Source organism: Nicotiana attenuata, chromosome 3 (assembly GCF_001879085.1).
Source record: "Nicotiana attenuata strain UT chromosome 3, NIATTr2, whole genome shotgun sequence".
Classification (NCBI taxonomy): domain Eukaryota; kingdom Viridiplantae; phylum Streptophyta; class Magnoliopsida; order Solanales; family Solanaceae; genus Nicotiana; species Nicotiana attenuata.
In genome coordinates, this window is record NC_031991.1 from 5,567,731 (window position 1) to 5,587,636 (window position 19,906).

General features: G+C 38.2%; 1 long non-coding RNA gene across 1 annotated transcript; it reads left to right on the forward strand.

Annotated features, from left to right (window-relative positions):
- On the forward strand, positions 1,914–3,904 carry LOC109224513. The gene is made up of 3 exons (XR_002067702.1): positions 1,914–2,195; positions 2,274–2,331; positions 3,559–3,904. It is a non-coding gene; the product is annotated as an uncharacterized LOC109224513 (long non-coding RNA).

Consider the following 19,906-nt stretch of genomic DNA (forward strand, 5'->3'; position numbering starts at 1 on the left):
ATACATCTATGGTCCACAAAAATATACAAGGACTTGCGGGAGATCTATTGGTGGAATTAAATGAAGGAAAGCATTTCGGACTTCGTGGCTAGATGTTTAAATTGCCAACAAGTAAAGTCGAGCATCGAAGAACTGGTAGATTGGCTCAGAATATTGAGATTCCACTTTGGAAGTGGGAGATGATTAATATGGACTTTGTTGTGGGTTTGCCTCGCACTCGCTTGAAGCATGACTCAATTTGGGTGATTGTAGACCGACTTACAAAGTCGGCGCATTTCTTACAGGTAATGATGACTAACACGACACCACAGTATGCTAAGTTGTACTTGATAGAAATTGTCAGACTTCACGGTATTCCAGTTTTCATTATATCTGATAGAAGGGCCCAGTTTACTGCTCATTTTTGGCAGTCCTTTCAAGAAGGATTGGGTACAAGTGTCAATTTGAGTACCGCTTTTAATCCATAGACTGACGGAGAGGCTGATAGAACTATTTAGATGCTTGAGGATATGTTGCGGGAGTGTTTCCTTGATTTTGGTGGGAATTGGGATGAACACTTACCTCTGATTGAATTTGCCTACAATAATAGCTATCGTGCTAGAATCCAAATGGCTCCCTATAAGGCTTTGTACAAACGATGTTGTAGATCACCCATTGGATGGTTTGGGCCGACTGAAATAGGACTACTTGGTCCAGATCTCGTACATGATGCCTTAGAGAAGGTGGCTTTGATTTAACAACGGCTTAAGACCACTCAGAGCTGACAAAAAAGCTATATAGATGTACATCGATGTAAGTTGGAGTTTAAAGAGGGTGATCAAGTGTTCTTGAAAGTATATCCAATGAAGGGCGTTATGAGATTTAGGAAGAAGGCAAAGCTAAGTACTACATTCATTGGTCCATATCGAATCTAGGAAAGGATTGTTGAAGTAGCCTCAAGCTAGAGTTACCTGCATCGATGACTTCGGTTCATTCTATTTTTCATGTATCAATGCTACAGGGGGTATATGCTCACGTCATCTCACCGGAGGTAGTAGAAATGAACGATGGTTTAACTTATGACGAAGAACCAGTTGAGATTCTTAATAGGCAAGTCTGTAGGTTAAGGACTAAATACATAGCTTCAGTTAAAGTTTTATAGTGTAATCATGACGTTGAGGAGGCTACTTGGGAGATCGAGGAAGATATGAAAATCTGATACCCACACTTATTCGCGACTTCAGGTATGACTACTTTTTAGAAATTTTGAGTGTAGAGTTTATCATATCTTACTTCCATGAGGCAAGTGATTAATTGATGTAGTTGTGATGAGTAGAGTCGTGCGGGGCATTCTATATTGTATTCTCATGGTTACTGGCGGATAAAAAATTTGGGTAGGCCTAGAAACAAAGAAAATTTTGCCGAAATTTTTAGAATTTGGAGAGTTAGTCAAATTTTGAGGTTTTAAGGATTTGCAAGCAAAGAAAAACTTGGATGGTAAACTTTTTGATTTAAATGTGACTAAAGATTCACATTCGAGGACGAATATTTTTAAGTGAGGGAGAATGTAAAGCCCCGTAAATTTTTATAATTTAATTTGGGCTAATTTAGGACTTAAGAATATAATTTAATTAAATCTGAGCTACATGGTTATTTGAGTAGGAACAAAGTTATTAGAATGCTTCGGGATAATGTCAATAGTTGACTATTGAATTAGCAGAGATTACAAGGTCACCAAATACATTTGGGATATATCAAGCTTCTATGACATAAAAGCTAAAATTATGGGAAAGAATTGAAATTTAATAAGAAAACAAGGAGTTAAAATCCTAACATTCAGTTGGCAACGAAAATAGAATTAGAAATTTGAAAAATTGTTGGCTAACAAGGAGACAAATGGGACAAGGATAATAAATGGGGGAGACAAAGTCACAACATATTAAGTTGGGATAAATTTGAAAGAAGATAAACTAAATAAAAAGCTCACGCTTCAGGGATTGACGTTGCGGTTGGAGCGTTGCGTCCAATTATTTTGGAGCCCAGCGTGTGGCAGTGAAGCGCAGCGCAGCGAAGGCATCCAAGTTGGCATCCGAAATTTAAAACCCACATCTGAAGCTTTTATAGGCATTTCGTAGAGAGAGAAGTTATATTATTTGGGACTTTGTCTTGAGGTTTAGAGAGAAGGAGGAGCTCTCTACCATTAATATATCTTTAAGGTAAGAATTTAATGCCCTTCTTGGTAGATTTTGTCCATTAAATACATCTCTTAACTCTTCAATATATGGAGATTATAGATTATTGAAGAATATCTCAAGAACTCAAATCTTCAAAGTTCTACGATTTGACAAAAAGGTAATCTATTCAGTTCAATCTTATGTACTATACTCCATGGACATAGTAGAGTATATTTATGAAGATAGATTTATACTTAAACATCTATTCATGAAACTAGAAGCTAGTCTTGAAATTGAAGAGTTGGTTGGTAGGGATGATGAATAATGTTGGGTCTTGCTTGAACGATGTTATTTTGAGTTTCTAGTGGAACGACTAGATCCCATAACAAGTTTAATGAATGAGTTGGAGTTAAAATTCAAGGATTGCCCTTCAAATGATTAAATAGAATTTTTTGCTAAACATATGAAATTGGACTTAAGTGTTAGACACTTAGTTGGATTAGTTGGTATTGTTGTGACGCATTATTAAATAATGTGAGCTCCTATATGTAGATTGTGACTCTTCGACATCATTAGATAATTTGGGTTAAGGTTGGAAACGATATGAGGGACGTTGAAACTTACTACCCTCGGAGCTTTTCGTCAAACTCATATCAAACGCGATTAAATAAAAATTCTAAATGGGAGTCCTAGCTTGTGGGGACGAGCGAGTTGGAATTGTACCACTTCTTGCATTATAAAAGATTTAAGTGCTATGAATTATTTTCTTGAAATATTTTATTTTAATTTTAAAACTAAATGAAGGAGGAATAGCACTTGTAGTATTTTTGAAATGAAAATGCATGAGTTGTGAAAAATCTTAGATTTAGCTATTCTCAAATAGTTGATTTGGCTATGAGCATCATCATCGATAAATGTAAAGGTTTTGGGAGTTACTTAAGTTCACCGAGATTGACCTTGGATACTTTTCCTCATTAGGTCATGAAACTACACGTGTCGGTGTAGGCGTAGAACCTACCATATTGGTTGGGAACTACGACAGAGTACTTCCCATGAAGGGGGGGGGGGTAACTATTTTTCTACTTTATTAGCATTGCTGAGTCGATTCGTGTGACAGAACGATGAAACAACATGAGCAAGTAAGGTATATGATACTTGTCGCTAGGAACATAACCTAGTTGACTTTCTTCTGTGTCGGTGATGGTATAGTGCTCCCTATAAATGAAAAATCTAACATGATTCTGTAAAGATTAATGCTAAAGGAAGACTTTGAAATATATTTTACCTTATTATTTTATTTTATTTTCTAAATTATTAATTGATATAAATGCTTCTTTCTTATATCAATTGTTATTGCATATCTTATACTATCTTCTTAAGTCTTGTCCTATTTGTTTTTGGGTAGCGGTTCATGACTCGTACTAGGCATGTGGAGCTTAAGCCTTTCGGCCATATTTCTATTTCTGTTTTGAGGAACTGGACCTTAGCAGCTTGAACCGCGTGGATAGGATAGCTCAACATTATCTGTTGACATTTTTTTGTGAGACTCCACACTTGTAATCGTAGAGGACTTTATTGTATTATTATTCATTTGAGCCATTGGGTTTTGCCTTAGTTGACTATTTCATTCCTTGTCATAGAGATTCCATAGACAATAGTAGTATTCATTTTTGGGTTGTAAATCCTATGGTTACTCATATGGCATGCATGAATGAAACTTTCTTTTATCGTAATAAAGTTTTCTTTCAAAGGAAAATATTTACTTAAAGATATTATTCATGTTTTATTTTATATCTTAAAATGATTATATTTGAAGAGGATTTCACATTCCCCTATTCGGCATATAGATAAGTATTAATTTATGGGATGGTTCACTCCGGTCAGGTAAAGTACCGAGTGCCGATCACGTAATTTTAGGGCGTGACACGTTTCTTATTTTTCTCGCATTCTATTACTCTTTGCAATAACAATGTTAATTACCAGATTCAAGCACTTTCTTCAAAAGGTATACGTTTTTTTCCTTTTGTAGTATACAAATACAATATGATCGCAGCTTATCGTATTTTATATATATATATATATATATATATATATATATATATAGTTATTCTCCCTAGTTTGTAGTTGATTAAATATATAGTACATGCATATAATATAGTTGACATAATAAAATTCTGCCTAGTTTGTTATTTTCTCAAGAATTAATAGTGCTTTTCTTACATGTAACTTGTAAGTACATATCTTTCAACCAATATTATTGCTATTATATAGTTATATTTTATATTGATTAAATTTTTACTATATATTATTTTATGTTTTATACTTTTATTAAATAAAGACAAAAAGTTAATCTAATTTTTTTATAATAAATATTTTAAAATTTTCTATGTTAGATAATGCTAACTGTAAACGAAATCTTTACTGTCATTTTTCATAATTTGATACTCAAAAATACTTTTTAGAAAGATTGGTCAAACATAGTTTATTTATAAAATATCTCAAAAAGTATTTCTCAAATGAATTGGCCAAACACAAACTACTAACTCCAAAAATACTTTTTCGAAAAAATAGTTTTCAAAATAAGTAGTTTTTATCAATTTGGCCAAACGGGCTCTAAGTTACAGATGTACGTGCTGTGACCATTAAACAATAAATCAAATCATATAAAGTAGGGGTGTCTAACGGGCCAGGTTTAACCGTAATCGGACCGGCCCAGATCGGTTAAAACCGACCCGGACCGGTACAAGGGGGCCGGGTGGGGCTGGGTTAAAGGGGTAAGGGGGGTTGGTCTGTTCACCTATTTTCAACCGGTTAACCGGATCGGCCCAGACAAGCAAGAGAGAGCTCGTGGATCAAACACCGCAAATTTCTCTACAAGTTTCAAGCTTCAAGCTATCAAGTTCAAGTTCAAGAAATCAAGTTCAAGCTCAAGAACGAAGAACAAATCAAGGTTCAAGGAGTACGAGTTCAAATCAAAGTTCGTGCTAGTTGAATTCAAGATCGTCGTTCGTGGCAATAATATAGCAAGATCAAGCTAGAAGGCCTTGAATTTATTTTCTATTGGAAAGGAAAAATCAGAGAATTCGTAGAGATTGTACACTCATATAATTTGAAATCAAATACTACGATTGTTGCAATATTTTTTTGGTCTTGATTTTATTTTCTCGGTGCAATTTATTTTCTACTAATTCTGGCACGCCCAGTTGGACAATCTCTACCTCTCATCTCAACTTTTCAATCACCAAAGTTCAAGAACATCGAAATGGCTTCAAAGAAAATCAACTCCGGATCAACTTTCACCAAGGCTGCTAATTCCAAATTTGATGCTGATATGGAAAGCATCCTCGATGTTACCTTTGGAAGCTTTGGACCAACTACAAGGAGCAAGGCAAGCTCTTTAGGACAACAAGCACTCCAAGTGTCGTCCGCATCAATCCCTGTTTTCGGATCTTCATCCTCAAAGGGAGCAAGATCTTCCACAAACGCACCTGAAGAAGGAAGCGATGTTGCTGAAAAGATTAAGAAAACTCTTGCTCTGCTTGACCTCTAGGGATCCAAGAACTCTGCTATAAAGGAAGATGATGATGCTTCAAGTGATAGATCCTCCCATCTTACACCGCATAGCATGAGCCACTCGAAAATTAATCTATGTCACAGTCCATGCTACTCCTCATCATCCACAACAATCATGCAAGCCATAATGACAAACACTTCATCTGTGGAAGAGCAGTTGGCAAACTTGACGGAAGCGATCGCTGGCTTGACTAAGTGTTTGCAAAATCAAGATGCTAGAATTGACAAGCTAATAGACAGGGTGGGAATCTTGATAGAATAAGAATCTACTCATGCACCTGGCAAGCTCCCAGAGGTTCCAGAGAGTAATTCTCCCCCAAGACAAGTAGAGGCTATCCCTGTCTCATCTGAAGGGATGATTCCAATCGATCAACTGAAGGAGTTCATTGAAGGAACTATTAAAAGCAAGTACGAAGTTGTTACCAATTCCTCTCTTACATACGCAAAGCCATATACTGCGAGGATCGATATGTTGAAGATGTCTGCTGGCTATCAACCTCCAGAGTTTTAACAATTTGATGGAATAGGTAATCCAAAGCAACATGTGGCATACTTCGTTGAGACATACAACAATGCTGGGACTTATAGAGATTACCTCGTGATGTTTGGCTATAACTATGTATTTTTAATGCATTACTTACCTTACATTTTAGGTGCTTTAATGCTAAACTATACGATATTTGTGCTTAATTGAGTTATTTTATATGTAGGTATGTTGAAGATGAAATTGAGATTAAAGTAGAAAATTTATGTGTATTTTATACACTACAAGAATGGATGATTTTAATTAATGGATATGCAATGATTGAAGACAAATTGAAGCAGTAAACAAAAGAACAATTGGAAAAGAGGGAAAAAAACGTGAAAAAGAAAAGTTAGGCAGCAATTAAATCAAGGAGCAGGTGACGCAAGCCAGTGTCTCTCGCGTTAAGACTTGCGACGCGCGATTTGACGCGAGGTGCGTCGCGCTTTTCATGTGGCAACGCGTGGTCCGAGTTTCAAGTTTATTTTGTCTCCTTTTTTGTTTTGGACTTGGTTATTTCTCCTAGACATTTATCTTACATCTATAAATAGTCCTTAAACACAATTTTTATATAACTTTTGACCAAGGGAGAGCATAGAGCAGCCGTGGAGGTCGGGTTTTATCTTTTCTTCCACCAACTTAGTTTTTTATGTTTCTTTGTATGATTTGTTGTTTTGCTACCATGTCTATGTGGAGCTAAACTTCACGTTCTAGGGTTGTGGTTCTTTCATGACTATTGTTATTCAGATATTGATTTTGATTTCTTAGTTTATCATATTGGTTTATTTATTAAATCTTGCACTTAATTATTTGATTGCTTGATCACCAATTGAATACTATCTACGAATCTAGAGTTGAACTCGAAAGTGGGAATTCTAGATTGCATATAGGATTAAGTAGAACAAGTTCTTGAACCTGGGCCTCGGGGAACGGATTCGCGGTTAGGATAGACATATACCTAATTGTCTTGCTTGGTTGATTTACAAGAATTATAAATGCGTTCTTGTTGATTCTAACTCCATAGACATATAGGTGTTAGGTTAGCTTGAATAGGTGAGTAAGAACTCGATAGATTCTTATGAGCAATATTAACCCTGTCAACCAATAAACTAGATAAATTGGTTAGTCAATTCAATTGAAGAATAGAATAGGAATGTTAGATAGCCCATAACCCTAGATCGTTTTCATTACATTGATATCATAAAAATCTGCTCTTTCTCTGTCCAAAGTTCATTATTTGTTTTTATTTATTTTAATTAGTTTTGAATCAAATATTTCTAGGTTTAATTCGTGTTTAGATAATTAGGATAGTCTAATTTAGTTAATAGTTAAATACAAGTCCTCGTGGGATCGACATCCGACTTTTAGTCACTTTATTACTTGACGACCGCGTATACTTGCGTGTGCGTTTGTCGGCAACACCTCGTTAAGCAGTTTGTCCCTTCACTAAAAGGAAATGCTTTTGATTGGTATACAGACCTCGAGGCGAGATCTATTGATAGCTGGGATCAACTAGAGTAAGAGTTCTTCAATTGCTTTTATAGCACAAGGTGCACTGTGAGCATGGTGGAACTTACGAGTAATCGTCAACGGAAGGGTGAACCAGTTATCGACTTTATCAATCGTTGGAGGAATGCAAGCCTCAACTGCAAAGACAAGCTTAGTGAAGCTTCTGGCATAGAGATGTGCATCCAAGGTATGCATTGTGGACTGTGCTACATCGTGCAAGGTATCAAACTTAGCACATTTGAAGAACTTGCAACTCGTGCCCATGACATGGAATTGAGCGTGGCCTCCATTGGAAATGAAAGGTTGCCTATCTATGATCCTCGGAAAGGGAATGACAAGCAAGAAGTTAGGAAATGGAGCAAACTTGTACCCAAGTATGAAAACAAAGAAGCTATGAATGTCAACACATCACTTGTGAAGTTCACAACGAAGGTGAGCAAGAAGCAGAGTACGAAATCCACTTCTTTTCAAGATAAACCAAGTGGAAAGTTGACTCTAAAAGAAATACAAGGGAAGGAGTACCCATTTTTGGATTCTGATGTGCCAGCAATTTTTGAAGAACTCCTCGAGTTGAATCTCATTGAGCTTCCGGAGATTAAGCGGCCAAATGAAGCTGGGAAAACTGATGACCCAAATTACTACAAATATCATCGACTTGTGAGCCACCCTCTGGAGAAGTGCTTTGTCTTTAAGGGCAAAGTTATGATTTAGCTCGTGAAAAGAAGACCGTGTTTGAAGATGAAAAAGCAAGCACAAACCATGTCTCTATCACCTTTGGATCATTCATTCCAGATGAATTATGCAGTCTTAAAGATAGTAAAGGAGAAGAATTACTGGGGAACAACAAAGTTGAAGTTGATCAACCTGATGATGATGAAGGCTGGACGTTGGTGACTCGTCGTAGGCGCCACAAAGAAGCCCACGAAAAGAGTCAATAGAACAACAAACAAGGAAAATAATGGTAAAAAGAACGAAGAAATGGAATCCCGTTAAGCATTTGAAGAAGGAAAAAGTGGAGGTGCACCACCCTCAAAAGCCACGACATCCAATGACCTTGGAGGAGTTATTGCCAGGTTGGTTCCGCGTGAAGATTTCCCGTGATGGTATTGAGACCTCTTGTTGCAATGCCGATAAAGGGGAAAAAAAGAGTGATGACCTATGTCACACCTCCTTTTCTACCACCCGAAGGGGGACATAAGGGAGTTTTTCCAATTTAAGTGACATAAATCGAAATGGGATTATTTTATTTATTTCCAGAGTCGCCACTTGGAATAATTATTATGGTGTCCCAAGTCACCGGTTTATTTTAAATCCCTAATCGAGGAAATTTTGACTTTATTTAAAAGTCTACGAAACCAGAAATTCTAGATAAGGAATTCTGTTAACCCGGGAGAAGGTGTTAGGCATTCCCGGGTTCCGTGGTTCGAGCATGGTCGCTTAAACTATTAAAATTGGCCTAGTTATCTGATTTACTACATGTTTTAAACCTATTGTGCATTTTTAGCTTTATAACCGCTTTTAATTATTTTATGGAATTAATCTGGAACAAGTTACGATTGTCGTACACTTATTTGTTTGATACACATTGCGAATCATGTCACGGGAACCGTAACCACGATCTACAACATGTTTAATTTATTTAAAGTTATTAGAAGTTGTAGACGTGTCACATAAATGTGCCCCCGAATTTGGAAATTAGGTATCACAACTACGTCACGGGAACCGTACCCGTAGCTATGATGATTTTATTATAAACGTGCCTAAAGCAAACTGTGAATGTTTAAAAATATTTTCTATACTAAGTTATAATACTAATGTGAGGGCCATAGATTAAGTGATTCAATTGTGAATGGCACACCTTAACTTATTTTAAAAGATTTGTACTTAATTAAATCAAGCTAACGGATGTCCCTATTTAAAACTAATTCGGTAAGAAGCTTTCAATTGTGGACAAGCTTATGGTGAAAAACTAGGCCTTTTAAACAATGTTGATAAGGGGTTTGGGCCAGCAGTAACCCATTGATTATTTAGTTAGGGAAGCATTGAAGCAGCATTTAGGCTCAGGACTTGGCCCAAAAATGAAAGAGCCTCAAAGGCCTTAGCTGGTCTGAATTTTGAACAAAACTGGCCCATATTGGGCTTATAATAGGCGGCCCATTTGTTTTCTAGCTGGGCCTATCCACCTCTACATCTGAACTAAGCATACTTACACATTTGCAAAAATTATAATTCAATTCGCTTTTAAGTAAAATCAGAATCCAAAGATCAAAGCACAATTCTAGTTCGAAAATTAATCATATGATTTGCAAGATAAACAAAGCATACATTTATACCATAATTTATAAAAAGAGACTTTTTACAACTGGACCAAGCTTTTCGGGCTTAAGGCCCAAGCCCAATAGCCTAGGCCCAGATTCATTTGGGATTTGTTTTTCCATCTGGACTTACTCACAAGTTAAGCCCCCTTGAATCAGAGGATAACACTTTTACCCTTACAGATTGGGCTCATAGCGTGGCCCATTACACCACCATGTTTATGGAAGTATCACAAAAGAATAATTACACTCTTAACAACAGTTGATTTAATTTTAGCACATAAAATCAGAACAACACTCGTTACAACACTCCATATAAAAATACAGCTTTCCAAAATCAGGAAAAACATTACATTGTATCCTATTAAATACATAAACTACTACACTAGCCACTAATCTATTACAACTCCCATGTAGTTGATGGACTAGTGAACACTTGCCTCTTTTGGACATGATTTATCCATCAAAAGCTTGGTCTCTCACATGAAGAACACTAGATTCAGCATGCCAAACAGTAAAGTTTAGACTCTTAGCCTTTGGACCTGCTGAATTGGCCAACTAGTGACCAAATCTGCAGGTACTAGCTCATGGTTAGCAAACAACCCCAAATGACTTAAAATTAACTATCAATTCACTCATTAACAGAAGAAGAAGGAGCAGAAATGACTTTAAAACAATTGTCGCTCAGAAAACAGAAGAATACTTAACTAAAGAATCAACTTTAAATCAAACGACTTTTAGGAGGGAACTCAAGCCTAAATGTGTTGATCAAACTACTCAAGCCAGATTATTTCACACTTAAAATTCACATAATAAAAAAAAAGAAAACTAATCAACTTCATATCAGCACAATCAACAAATAACATGAGAGTGCATTCATTTATCACATGTAATTTTGCAGCCTTAATTTATATCATTTTGTAACAAAACATTACATGAAGAAAGGTTGAATTCAGTAAATTGAACAAACGGAAACAAAACCAGCAAATATAAGATGAACAAACTGGCCGAAACTCAAAAGAAAGGGAGCAGCCGCAAAACCCAAACAGCCAGCAACCAAAATCAAAACCAAACTTTCAACACGGCTACAACAGTTAACCACAATGTATCCCAAAGAAAACCAAAAAAATCCTCATAATCAAACCATTTTCGACTTATGAAACCCAGAAAAACCCCAAAGAAATTCTTTAAGTTTTTTCCCCAGAAAGAACAAGAGAACCAGCTCTTAAGAAACAGTAGCTGAACTTTAGAAAGTATTTTTTTAGGATTTTTGAAAATCTGATCCTCATTTTCAGAATAGAGTAGCCTATATATAGGCTGCCTAGGGAGGGTATATTTTAGGAATATTCCTTATCCTAAAGTCTGAAAATAGTACAGTGCATCTGTCCTCCTTATCCTATTTTCAGCATCTTTTGTAACAGCTAGGACAACTGTATCATTTCTAGAAACTTCTTCTCTTTTTACAGCCTTTCTATTTCAGAAAAATTACTGCTTTACCCTAAAAATTCTGATTTAATGCCTTTCTTATTTAATTTTGATATTTATCTCCATTCTAGAAGTTTCTTGAGCTGTTACAGCCAAGATGCTGCCTTTCTTATTTAATTTTGATATTTATCTCCATTCTAGAAGTTTCTTGAGTTGTTACAGCCAAGATGCTTCACCTAGAATTTCTAAAATACCCTAAGACGAACTTGAAATCATCCCTTATCGTTCAGGGCTAAGTTACTTAATTATGGACAAAATCAGAACTCAATTAACAACTCAGAATTGAACCTACACAAATAAACCCTAATCATGCATGACTACTATAATGGTAAAAATCAGTAACTAATCAATTGTCTATGAAAACCTAGGCTAACAACTCAAAATTAATTAACAAAACTCGGGAATTATATGAAAACCTAATTAACAATTCTGAATCAAACAATGAAACCAGAAATTAAGCCTAGGTCATTAATTCTGATAGTACTAAAATGTATGACTAAACTAACAAGTGAAAAAAATGGTTAATAAACAATTAATCGACTATTTCCAAAGGAGAAGATAATAAAACAAAAAAACCTAAACTAAAAATCAAAGACACAAATAAATCAGCAATTAGACCTAAATAATCATCTACATGAGGAAATAAGGTCAGGGGAAGTACCTAAATCTAACCGTAAGAAATTGGGTGGACTTGGTTGACCTCGCCGGAGTTTGACCGGATTCTGGCAGGTTTGAAAACAAATCAAACCCACATAAATCAATTGCTCTTGTCAAGAGCAACTGACTCATGTAGGTTTGAGCCATTAACTTCTTCAGATTCACTCAGTGTAGACTTTTTAGGGTTTCCGATTTTTCGATCTGAAATTTCTTGATTTTGAGAGTTAACTAGTGAGATATTAGGGGTGAGGGGAGTGAGGAGATGGTCTGGTGAAGTTTTGGATTGATTTTAGATCTAAAATTTGACCAATTAGGTGAAGATTTGAGGGAAACGGTTTGGGGATTTGGAAAGGGGAGGGAAAGGAGATCATAGGGTGTAAATTTGGTGGAGTTTGGGGTGTCGCCGCCGCCGTGGGACAATTTTCGGTGGCGGCATACGGCGGAGACGGCGAAGGGTATAGAGGCGGCTAAGGTTTGGCTTATTCAAATGAGGGAGATGAAATGAGGGGTGTATGGGGGGGCTTAGGTCTCGTTCAGACACTCTTATAGTAAATAGATGGCCAGTTCCGGGCCGTTAGATCAAACGAATCCAACAGCTGAGATGAGGGATGGGGTAAACGGGGTCGTTTTGGTTTTATCAGGGATGGACCGGGTAGGCTGGGTTTGGGTACGGATTTGGGTATAAAAATCAGCCCAAGTTCAATTAAACACTCTTGTTCAATTCCCCATTTTTTATTTCCTTTTTCTTTGTTTTTTTTTCTTTTTCTTTAATTAAAATTTCTAAATTAAATTTTTAAATTAATCTAAATTGTAAAATTAAGCTAATTATTCAATTATAAAATTTATAACAATTAGTTGATCCTAAATTAAAAGAGAAAAATAAATAATCTAAAATTAAAAGCTAAGAATGTAAAAATGAGACAATTTTTTTTATTTTCATTTTAATAAAGCAATTAATTAACTAATTAATCCTAAAAATATAAAAACAAAAATCTAAATGCAATGCATGATATTTTTGACATTTTGGGGCATTTTCATGATTTTTTTATAAAAATTAAACGTGCACAAAAATGCAAACAATTAATAAAATCCTACAAAAAATCCTATAAAATGGCAAATAATTAGAAAAAATCTATTTCTTTGATTTTATAGGAGTATTTTGAATAGGGCAAAAATCACATGCTCACAGCTGCCCCTCATTACTCGGAAATACGAAGGGTTTTTGGGCAAAGATAAAATGAGCAATTACGAGCGATTTTTCCCCGTTCGAAACTCAATGAGAAGTATTTTTTGGAAAAGTCTGACCGAACCTTGCTTCGGAGGTTGCCTGCATATCGTTGGCTATAAAGGAGCCAGGTCAATGTAGTTCTGGAAGTTTTAGTAGCTGGGAGCCTGGGACTACCGAAAAACTACAATTTCACTGCTGTTGCTGCTGTTTATGCTTGCTGAGATCCTTATTACACTGAAATAAAAGATGAAAAGCTAAACTAGCTAAGACTATCAACTACGAGTTACAAGATTCCTATCTATAAATCTTCTAAAACTTGATCTTGAGTCTTGGCTGGTTCTTCCTGCAGACTCTGATCTGAATCTTGATGCTCGTTAACTGCAGCCGCTGATTCATTCTTCTTCAGCTTTTCGGATCAAGGCGGGACATGCAAAGCTTGTGACTTCAATCATATCTTGAGTAATCTACGTCTTTTCTCCGCTTCTATGCTTAGCGTTCACTTCTTTTCTTGTTCTTCCTTTCTTTTATTTGGGTTGAGACTTCTTCTTTTGGTCATCTCAAACCTTGTGCCTCACGGTAAAAACCTGTTCAGGCACCAAAGCAAACAAACGAACGAAATTTTTCTGCCCCAGTTTTCACTAGGAAAATTTCGTGAGTTATTGCAACAAAATCTAAACTATTTCTTTATTGAAAGCAATTAAAATCAGGATTGTGTATCATTGGGAGAAAAGAGATTAGGGAGTGGAGCCATATATCTAAAATGGAATCAAATGGGGATCAGAGGCCTTGAGTTGAAAAGATTACCAGGTTATGCTGGAAAAATAACCGGGTTATGCCGAAAAGGTCCCTCGGGTTATGCCGGGGAAGTCATCGGGTTATGCCGGAAAGGTCCACGGGTTATGCCGGAAAAAGGTCCTCCCTCGGGTTATGCCCGGGAATGTCCTCGGGTTATGCCGAAAAAAGGTCCTCGGGTTATGCCTTGGAGAGTCATCGGGTTATGCCGGAAAAGGTCCACGGGTTATGTCGGGAAAGACATCGGGTTATGCCGCAAAAAGGTCCACGGGTTATGCGGGGGAGAGTCATCGGGTTATGCCGGAAAAGGTCCACGGGTTATGCCGGGAAAGTTATTGGGTTATGCCGGAAAAGGTCCTCGGGTTATGCCGGAAAAAGGTCCTCGGTTCATGCCGGGGAGAGTCATCGGGTTATACCGGAAAAGGTCCACGGGTTATGCCGGGAAAATCATGGGGTTATGCCAAAAAAGATCCTCGAGTTATGCCGGGAAACTCATCGGGTTATGCCGAAAAAGGTCCACGAGTTATGCCAGAAAAGTCCTCGGGTTACGCTGAAAAAGGTCCTCGGGTTATGCCGGGGAGAGTCATCGGGTTATGCCGGAAAAGGTCCACGGGTTATGCTGGGAAAGTCATCGGGTTATGCCGGAAAACGTCCATGGCTTATGCCGGCAAAGTCATTGGGTTATGCTAGAAAATGTCCTCGGGTTATGCCGAGGATCAACTAGGGAGTGGGACCCTACACTTGAAAAGACTACCAGGTTATGCTGGCAGCGACTAGGGAATAGGACCCTATGTTGGAAAAACATAGTTGAACTTTTCTTCTTCTTTTCTTTCTTTCTTCTTCTTCTTCTTCTTCTTCTTCTTCTTCTTCTTCTTCTTCTTCTTTTTTTTTTACTTCACTTTTCATTTTATTTAGGAGAATGAATGAAGACTTCCCTTTTCGGGTCAACTTTGCTGCAACACCGTTTTGGTTTCTGCGTGCCTTGCTTTTATTGCACCTACTTCTTGCCTGGTTGTTTTGGACTGCACCTATTTTCCTATTTTCAAATCAAAGAACAATTTTTTAGTTTGAAACGGTGGTTTGTTTTGTGGACTTGATTGTTTCAATCACTTGATCTCAGCCCAGCTCTTTCAATAAAAATCTCCATTGCTCGTTGGCTCTCTGGAAGTTGGTTTCATCTCTAAATCCCGAGAGACTTGATTTTCCCCAAATTCCACCTAATGATTGACCCGTGTGAGGCTTGGCCTTTTCTATCTTATTTTTGCCTTTATGGGCACTTGACTTCGATTTCCTTTATTTTCAAGAGTTTTGACTCTGGAGCATCAGCCAACATGGTCAGTCGAGGCCGACTTGATGCACCTGCTGAGGCTGGGTACCCTTCTTGAATTTTAACTTTTGTCGAACGAAACCCTGTAAAACCAATCTTTCCATCTTTTCTTTGTATTAGTCTCGGAGAAGAATTAGACCGAAAGGGATTCAAAGAAAAGCAAACAACGGACATGATAATGAATTTAAATGAGAAATGTCCCTTTCGGGAAAGGAAAGAAGGACTTATCTGGAGTGCATGAAGACTTCAATAGACATGACATGATTCTTGGACTGGATACCCGATATGTGCAAACCATCCAACTCTCATAAATCCATCAGAAATCATACCTCAAAACCGATAAACCTTGCCAGGACTATATCAGTGTCGATGGTTGTAAGTGATTCCCTTTTTCGATCAGTGGCGCCTTTTGCGGGTTTTTACCAACTAACCTCTCTCATCTCTCTTCTCACCGTCGCCTTATAGTGCTCTTTGTGAGTTTTCACTAACAAGACTCTCTCATTTTCAGTTTCTCTGCTCACCATCGCCTTACGGTGCCCGTGTGGGGTTTTCACCAATAAGACTCTCTCATTTTATTTCTCTCAATTGATTGTATCAGATCCAAGTAACCAACATCCTCCTATTTTGAACATCTTCACCGATTGATCAGAAGGGCTTTGAACAGGATTTAGGGTAAAAAAAGAGTTTGGATTGAATTACAACTTTGGAACCTTTCAGGCAAACCGTCGCCGAACCATTATAACTTCTGCCCCAGTTTCAACTTTGGGGGAATATGGATTTTTGTTTTGGTGTGACTGAACCCCATAGAGAGGCTGCCTACGTATCATTTCGGAATCAAGTCGAACGTAGTTTAGGGAACTTTATTTTTGATTTTCTTTTGTTTTTTGTTTGTTTTTTGTTTTTTATTTTATTTATTTATTTATTTAACAAACATTTTCGGGTTCCAAAGAGGGTAATCAAAGAAAGGTAACCGTCTTAAAGGGTTAGCAAAGGGTCAAAAGTGTTTGGGTAGAGAGAATGAAAGCCTTCGTCATCCCAATCGGAGAATAGCTGTACCGCAGAAGGGTTAAACGTAATACCTCTTGACCGCGTCTGCATTGACACCTGTTTCAGGGTCATTTCCTTCAATGTCTCCCAAGTATAATGCCCCTTTTGGCAACAATTTTCTTATAATGTACGGACCCTTCCAATTTGGAGCGAACTTTCCTTTTGCTTCCTTGTGATGTGGGAGAATACGTCTCAAAACAAGTTGCCCCATTTCAAAACTCCTAGGCCGCACTTTTTTGTTGTAGGCACCGGCCATTCTTTGTTAATACAACTGCCCGTGGCACACTGCGGCCATTCGCTTTTCATCAATCAGGGTTAATTGTTCTAAACGGGTTTTGACCCACTCATTATCCTATATCTCAGCTTCAACGATGATTCGAAGAGATGGAATTTCAACTTCTACGGGTAGTACGGCTTCAGTGCCATAAACCAATAGATAGGGTGTTGCTCCAACTGATGTGCGCACAGTTGTGTGATATCCCAACAATGCAAACGGCAACTTTTCATGCCATTGTCTAGAACTTTGAATCGAGGATCTTCTTGATGTTTTTGTTTGCCGCTTCAACAACACCATTAGCTTTGGGCCGATAAGGGGTAGAGTTCCGATGCGTGATCTTAAATTGTTCGCATACCTCCCTCATCAAATGATTGTTCAAATTCGCAGCATTGTCCGTAATGATAGTTTAGGTATACCAAAACTACAGATAATGTTGGAGTGCACAAAGTCCACTACTGCTTTCTTAGTGATGGCTTTGAGAGTGACTGCTTCGACCCACTTTGTGAAGTAGTCAATGGCAACAAATATGAATCTGTGCCCATTTGAAACTTTTGGCTCGATTGGCCCAATGACATCCATACCCCAAGCAACGAACGGCCACGGTGCTGACATATGATGTAATTCTGAAAGCGGTGCATGAATCAGGTCACCATGTACCTGACACTGGTGACATTTTCGGACAAAACTGAAGCAATCCTTCTCCATATTCATCCAGTAATAACCTGCTCGAAGGATTTTCTTTGCAAGGACGTACCCATTCATATGGGGTTCACACAGTCCTGCTTGTACTTCGTTCATGATTCTTCCGGCCTCTTGGGCATCCACACATCTTAAAAGGTTCAGATCTGGAGTCCTTTTATACAAGACTTCTCTGCTCATAAAGAAACCACTGGCGAGCCTTCTAATGGTTCTCTTTTGGTCTCCGCTGGCTTGTTCAGTATATTCCTTTATTTTCAAGAATCTTTTGATATCATGATACCATGGCTGGACATCCGGCTCTATTTCAACTGCGCTGCAATAACCATGCCTTTCTCGAATTTGATTTCCAATGGGTCGATGTGGACATTGCCTGGATATGGCAGCATCGAGGCCAAAGTAGCTAGTGCATCGGCTAACTCATTGTGAAACCGAGGAATGTACCTGAACTTGACGGATTTGAACCGCTTGCTAAGATCCTCGACATGTTGCCTGTATGGAATAAGATTGACATCCCGAATTTCCCATTCACCTTGAGCTTGTCGAATAATCAAGTCAGAATCTCCCATGATTAGCAGTTCCTCGACATCCTGATCGATTGCCATGTTCATGCCAATAATGTAGGCTTCATACTCAGCAGTGTTATTCGTACAGAAAAACCGAAGTCGGGCTGTGGCCGGATAGTGCTGACCAGTGGGCGAAATCAAAATTGCCCCAATCCCGACGCCTTTTGCATTCACAGCTCCATCGAAGAACATTTTCCAAGCATTGGTGTCTTCTGGAATTACCTCCACTGAATTTACTTCCTCGTCCGGAAAGTAGGTACTCAAAGGCTGGTATTCATCATCAACAGGATTCTCAGCTAGGTGATCCGCCAAGGCTTGAGCTTTCATTGCCGTGCGGGTGACATAGACTATGTCAAACTCGGTGAGCTGGATTTGCTATTTTGCCAACCTCCCCGTGGGCATCGATTTTTGGAATATGTACTTCAGAGGATCCAACCTGGTTATAAGATAGGTGGTATAGGCCAACAAGTAATGCCTAAGCTTCTGAGCAACCCAAGTTAAGGCGCAACAAGTTCTTTCCAACAAAGTGTACTAGGCTTCATAACTAGTGAACTTCTTGCTCAAGTAGTATATGGCTTGTTCTTTCTTCCCGGTAACATCATGTTGCCCAAGAACACATCCAAAAGAGTTCTTCAACACCTTCAAGTACAAAAACAAGGGCCTTCCGGGCTCGAGTGGAACCAACACTGGCGGATTCGACAGATATTCTTTAATTTTGTCGAAAGCTTCTTGACACTCATCTGTCCATCTAATCACCGCATCTTTCTTCAACAGCTTAAAGATGGGCTCACACGTAGAAGTCAACTGAGCAATGAACCTACTGATGTAATTCAACCTACCCAACAAACATAACCTCTTTCTTGGTTTTCGGAGGGGGGCAGATCCCCAATAGACTTTATTTTTGTTGGGTCTAACTCAATGCCTCATCGGCTGACTACAAACCCCAAAAGTTTCCCAGACGGTACTCCAAATGCACACTTAGCGGGATTCAACTTCAAGTCATACTTACGCAGTCGCTCAAAGAACTTTCTCAAATCTCGCACATGGTCGTCCTGCGTCTTGGATTTAATGATCACATCATCCACATACACCTCAATTTCCTGGTACATCATGTCGTGAAAGATGGCGGTCATAGCCCTCATGTAAGTTGCCCCGGCATTCTTCAAACCAAATAGCATGACCCTGTAACAGTAAGTACCCCAGGGTGTGGTGAAAGCTGTCTTTTCTGCATCTTCTTCATCCATCAGAACCTGATGATACCCTGCATAACAATCCACAAAAGATTGTATTTCATGTTTGGCATAGTTGTCAACAAGGATGTGGATGTTTGGTAATGGAAAGTGTTCCTTGGGGCTTGCTTTGTTTAGATCCCGATATTCAACACACACTCGGATTTTCCCATCTTTCTTTGGCACTGGACCACACTAGCCAACCATGTGGTGTATCGGACCACTCGAATCACACCCGCTTTTAACTATTTGGCGACTTCTTCTTTGATCTTGTCATTAATGTCTGTTTTAAATTTTCTTTGTTTTTGTTGGACATGGGGGTAACTAGGGTAAGTCGGCAATTTGTGCACCACTAAATCAACACCCAGTCCTAGCATATCATCATAGGACCAGGCAAACACATCTTTGAATTCGAACAAAAGTTGGATCAATGCATCTCTAGTTCTTCTACATCGAGTCGTAGTAAGTCGTACTTACTACTAGTAGTTACCTTTACCGTAACGACCCTTTCCTTTACGTAGGACGTACC